Raw genomic sequence first — 5,872 nt, forward strand, 5'->3', positions numbered from 1 at the left:
GAACAACCAACAATGTGCATTCTTGGAACGCAATGCCCTAGTTGGACAGCAGGGTATAATGAGTTCTTTAAAGTAAGATGGCACCTGCCCATTAAGGGCTTTGTAGGAGAGAAGAATACTTTTAAATTCTATCCTGTGTTCTATAGGGAGCCAGTGTAAGGCAGACAAAACTGGAGTAATGTGTTCCCTTTTCCGAACCCTGGTTAGTACACGTGTTGCAGCATTTTGAATTAGCTGAAGCGACTTAACTGACTTTTTGGTACACCCTGATATAAAGGGTTTGTTTGTTTGTAGCCTTTATTTAACCAGGTGAAGCCCCTTGAGATCAAAAGATCTCTTTTTCAAGGGTGACCTGCAGGACATTAGTTACACATGTAACATAAAAACAACAGAATTGAAGACATACAACATAATGTACAGGGTTCAGTTTACAAAACTCTATTTACAGTGACAGGTACCATGAGTATCAAACAGCATGTCACCCAGCCGAGTTTTAAAATGATGCAGGGGAACCAAAGTGCTCAGTTTTAAACAGGTTTGCAGACTGTTCCAATTTAGTGGAGCTGCACATCTAAAAGCTTTCTTCCCTAAGACAGTCCTAGCACTTGGCACATTTAATAAAACATCATGAGATCTCAGGCAATACGTACTTTCAATTCGTAGAGAGATCAGAGAGCAGATATAAAAAGGTAGTTTACCCAACATGGCTTTAGAAATGAACAGGTTACAACAGGGTTACAATAATCCAGCCTTGAAGTAACAAATGCATGTGTGGTAACCGTGACTGAGGTTGCCACATGTAAAGCTAGTCACTGACAACGCCACCTCCTGCTAAGGGGCAGGAGGAACCCGTAGACCCTAAGTCGTGGATCGATTTTAAAGCTTCCCTTAATCGGTTCAATTATGACAGAGGCATGAATTCCAAAAACATAATACAGCTTTATTTAACAAGTGTTTGGAAACCGTTTAAAATATCAATTCATGTAAAGTATAAAAATGGCAAATATAATTCAATACATATATAAGTTACCCTCCTCAGTTGGGCAGGCCCGGTCCGCTGGGTTGCAGTGCCTGCTAATCGTGAGGGACAAAAACAAGAAATGCCACACACCAAAACAACATAAGCATGCAATATTTAAACCACAATCTCTATGAAATAATAACAGTGAGATATTTAGCATACAGAAAAGAAAGTGTTACACCGTGCAGTCCCTACACTGAAGGCAGGCAGCGTTCCACCCGGGCCCAGGCCTACGCCGCAGAGGAGCGCAACCTACGACACAAATAATAAAATGATTATACTGCCATACACTGCACATGAAAGAAAATACACAAGAAAATACACAAGAAACACTATAGGACAGTGGCTGGCCTGGTCCTTTTGAAAAGGAAACATAACATGTTAGTTGCCAGCCTCATTCACCAACTCAATTTAAAATGAAAGAGTTAAAAACAAGGCATACTTCCAAGAGAGTATATTTCCAACTCAGCTTAATCCTGCCGGGGAAATGGTCGCTTAATATCCCGGGTAGCTGGGCCGGTTGTGTACATTAAGCTCTGTAAAACACATAAATAAGTTGCTTAAAACACAATTAAAAACGTCGGTTTAAAAACGCCATTTAAAAGCAAATTACTCATAACAGACCCGGTCTTGTGCCTGTCGGGAGAGTTTCCCTCCGTCAATGGTAAACTCTCGTCTTGCACTCGCCCTAATAAAACCAAACTAAATGAGCCACTTGCATAAGTTAATTTAAAAGACCATAAAACCACCTTAAAACTGTTATTCCTACCTTTGTGAGAAGACCAGTGACAGGCAGCCAAGAGAGACTTTTTTGAACTGACGGCAAACTTTTTATGGCTTCCTGTTTACCTGGTCACCGGTCATGTGACCGCATCAGGTGACAATGACGTCAGATTCCCACATTCACCCCATCAAAAAGTGTCGTCGCCCCGACGACAAGTTACTCACAACCAGGGTCTAAACAAGTGGGCATTAACCATTTCAGGCACCCAGGGAGCAGCCGCCCTCACCACACCCATTGCGTTGTTGCTAGTCACTGTGGACCTTGGAAGGTTATGTGGGTTTAGGTTTCTTCCAGCAGTAGACCGGGTTGTTCTTCTGGGAGCTGACGCCTCTCTTTGGGATGGTAGTGCCTCCTGCCTACCAAGGAGCATGATTGAATCGCCATTGACTGCACCTGGGGTGCTGGATGTTCTGTTGGGGAAGGGCTGTGGGACATCCTGTGGAGTTGAATCAGGGTTTTGAGGGAGTCTTCTTTTACTTCTCCAACCCAGGATCTCTTCATCTTCACTACTGCCGGAGTCACTGGCAGGGATGTCTTGGTTGCTGGACGACAGACATGGGTTAGGGGTCATTGGTGCAGATGGTAGAATTTCAAGATGCACTGCCCTCATCTCGGCCCTATGCACCCGCCGAACATCAGCAGTGCCATCAGCTCTGGTAATGGCGTACGGCCCACCAGACTCAGTGGGTACTCTAACCACCAGATAAAGAACTGGTGACCAGACATCCTGGATCTTGCGACGACCTTTACATTGATGATCCTTCAAGTAGACCAGCTGTCCTTCTGTAAAACCTGCATCGCGTGCCTGCTGGTTGTGATGTTGCTGTCGGTAGTCTGCTGCCTGTTGTAGGTTCTTTCGTGCCAAGTCTCTTGCTACTTGTAGCCGTTCCCGATGCTGCTGTACCCACTCATCCCAGGAGCTGGTTGTGTCTTCTGTGGTACCTTCTCCCAAGAGAAAATCTGCAGGGACCCGTGGTGGCACACCAAACATTAAGCTATAAGGGGTATTCCCAGTCGAGCGATGTGCCGAGGTGTTGTATGCCCACACTAGCTGGGAGATGTACTTTGGCCATACACGCTTCTTCTCCGGGGGAAGAGATTGGAGCAGGTAGTGAAGTGTCCGGTTGAATCTCTCACATTGGCCATTTCCCTGTGGATGGTATGGCGTAGTCCTGGACTTCTCAATCCCATATAACTGGCAAACCTGCCGGATGAGGGCACTCTCAAAGTTTCTCCCCTGATCAGAGTGTATTCTCTTTGGTACCCCGAACCGGTTGAACCAGCTGTCGTCTAGGACTTTCGCTACCGTGAGAGCAGTCTGGTCCTTAGTTGGCACCGCCTGCGTGTATTTCGAGAACACGTCGGTCATGACCAGCACATTCTCTTTACCGTCAGTTGCAGGCTCCAGCAAGGTGAAATCTATGGCCAGTATCTCCATTGGTTGGGTGGCCAACAGAGTACCCTGGTAGGTCTTCACCCCAGGCTGGACAGCTTTCGACAATACACAGCGTTGGCAACTCCGACAGTGGTTCTCTATATCAGCCCCCATACCAGGCCAGTAACATCGCTGCCTGGCCAGGTCAGTGGTCCGTCGCACCCCCTGGTGTCCATGTTTGTCGTGGAGGTTATTTAAAAGTTCTTCGTGCAGGCACATGGGCAGAAGCAGTTGTGCATAGACTTCCCCATGAGGGGCTGTGACCTGCCTATACAGTACACCCTCTTTTTCCAGGATGCGATCCCATTGCTGGACAAGACGCTTGACATCCTTTGAGAGTAGTAACCTCTCTTCCTTATTTGGGGGATTTCCTCTTTTCCAGAATGAAAGAAAGACTTCAATGGTGAGGTCAGCACCGTGCAGTGTAGCCAGATCGTCTGGTGATCTGCTTGGGAAGACTCCGATTTGCTGCTGTGCCACTACCACCGGTTTCTCGACGTCAGGCGAAATATTTGAGGAGGTGTTGGCATGTTGGTTCGGCTGCTCTTGAGGCACATCCTGGTCACTGTACTGGCGAGAGAGAGAGTCAGCATTTCCATTGTTTCTTCCAGGTTTGTAATGCACAGTGAAGTCAAAAGCTGCTAATTGAGCTGCCCATCTTTGCTCAGTGGCCCCCAGCTTAATGTTCTGAAAATGGCTTCGGGGATTGTTATCAGTGTACACTGTGCACTTACTGCCCAACAAATATTCCCCGAATTTCTCTGATATTGCCCCCTTCAGTGCCAGGAACTCTAGTTTCATAGAGCTATAGTTCTCCATGTTGCGCTCTGAACCCCTCAGTGAACGACTTGCATAGGCCACTGGTCTTAATTTGCCCTGGTGGTCTTGTGACAGTACAGCTCCTAGTCCCTGGTGACTAGCATCCACCTCAAGGACAAAAGGTTTTGTGAAGTCGGCAAAGGCTAAGATGGGTGTACTAGTAAACATCCTCTTCAATTCACTGAAACTGTGATTGCATTCCTCCGTCCACATGGTAGGCAGTACAGCTGCTGGCCTTTTTCTGCTTTCTTTGGCTACTTTGATGACATTTGCCACCAGTTGATGTAGGGGCGCAGCCAATTGTGCAAACCCCTTTACAAAGCGACGGTAATAGCTGCAGAACCCAAGGAAAGATCTTACTTCAGTCACATCTCGGGGTACCCTCCAGTTCTCCACGGCAGAAATCTTATCTGGATCAGTTGCCACTCCTTCACTGGACACCCGGTGTCCAAGGTACTGCACCTCTTTCTGAAAGAAGTGGCATTTGCTCATTTTGGCCTTCAGGCCTTTCATTTGGAATCTGCTGAGGACCATCTCCAACCGCTGCAGATGCTGTTCTATGGAGGTAGAGAAAACAATGACATCATCCAGATAGAGAAGGACTGACTGAAGGCTCTGGTCACCAAATATTCTTTCCATAAGTCTCTGAAAAGTCCCAGGAGCATTACACAAGCCAAAAGGCATTCTCTCAAACAGTCCAAAAGGCGTACAAAAGGCCGTCTTGGCTCTATCCTTCTCAGCGACAGGGACCTGATTGTAGCCGCTTGCCAGATCTATTGTGGAGAACCATTGAGCGCCAGCAAGAGCATCCAGAGTTTCCTCGATGCGGGGTAGTGGGTAGGCATCTTTCCGAGTTTTAGCATTGAGTTGCCGGTAATCCACACACATCCTAATCTCTCCAGTCTTCTTGCGCACCAACACAATGGGGGAAACATAAGGACTGCTGCTCTCCCGGATGACTTTACTATCAAGCAGCTGCTTAATGTGATCCTTAACTGCCTGCCACTGCGTAGGGGGAATTCGTCTATATCTTTGACGGACAGGGACCTCATCAAGAAGTGGAATTTCATGTACAATCTCATCAGTACACCCTAGGTCTCCCTCATGTTTAGCGAAGACTTGACTATACTTCCCTATCAGCTCCCTTGCCTGTATTTCTTCTGCGGGTGAAAGCCCTGGCCAACGCAAGGCTGAAATAATTTCAGAAATGGTAACTGGGGCCTCTGCAACAACCTGTGCGCTGACTACCGTCACAACTTCCTCCACTTCACCCTCCACATGTTCCTCCTCAAAACTCAGTTCTGACCCCTCAATCCCCTCAACAAAATGCAATGTACCCAACACCTGTTTAAAGTGGACTGCAGCGCCGGTGGCTCCCACATTAACCACCGGCACAAAAGCAACACCGTTTTCGACTGTCACTAGGGAAGGGGACAAAAGCAGGCCTGGAGCAAGATCTGAGCCCCCAGGCTCTAAAAGCATGGTGGTGGGCGGAGCGTATGGAATTTTTGGGCAGGTTACCTGCACAAACTTTACTGATCCAGCTGGTATAAACTCCCCAGTCCTGCTGAGGACACGAACACTACCCCCCGGAACTAGTGGGCAGGCCTCGAGTCTGTGACAGTAGCGGAGAGCTGGCCCCCAGCCTGTCTCTGCCTGGATGGCAGACAAAGAGGCAGACAAAGAGGAAAACAATGCGTCCCCTTGTTGGGCAAATAGCTCTCTGTAGCATTCTGTGATTACATTCATCCCCAAAAGCCCTGGCACATTGTGCTGCTGTAAGGCAGAAGCAGTGTCTTTTAACACCAAGACC

The 5,872-nt window shown here is 47.6% G+C and overlaps 1 long non-coding RNA gene across 2 annotated transcripts; it reads right to left on the bottom strand.

Annotated features, from left to right (window-relative positions):
• Positions 1 to 784: 784 nt before the first annotated feature.
• LOC117444133 (uncharacterized) lies at positions 785 to 1,833 on the bottom strand. Of its 2 annotated transcripts, none has more exons than XR_004551748.2 (4): positions 1,791 to 1,833; positions 1,464 to 1,557; positions 1,203 to 1,273; positions 785 to 1,071 (listed from the first exon to the last, which is right to left on the bottom strand). It is a non-coding gene; the product is annotated as an uncharacterized lncRNA (long non-coding RNA). The 2 variants fall into 2 exon arrangements; XR_011642731.1 differs by having other exon boundaries at positions 785 to 1,074.
• Positions 1,834 to 5,872: the final 4,039 nt, after the last annotated feature.

Source organism: Pseudochaenichthys georgianus, chromosome 3 (genome assembly GCF_902827115.2).
Source record: "Pseudochaenichthys georgianus chromosome 3, fPseGeo1.2, whole genome shotgun sequence".
In the NCBI taxonomy this organism is placed as follows: domain Eukaryota; kingdom Metazoa; phylum Chordata; class Actinopteri; order Perciformes; family Channichthyidae; genus Pseudochaenichthys; species Pseudochaenichthys georgianus.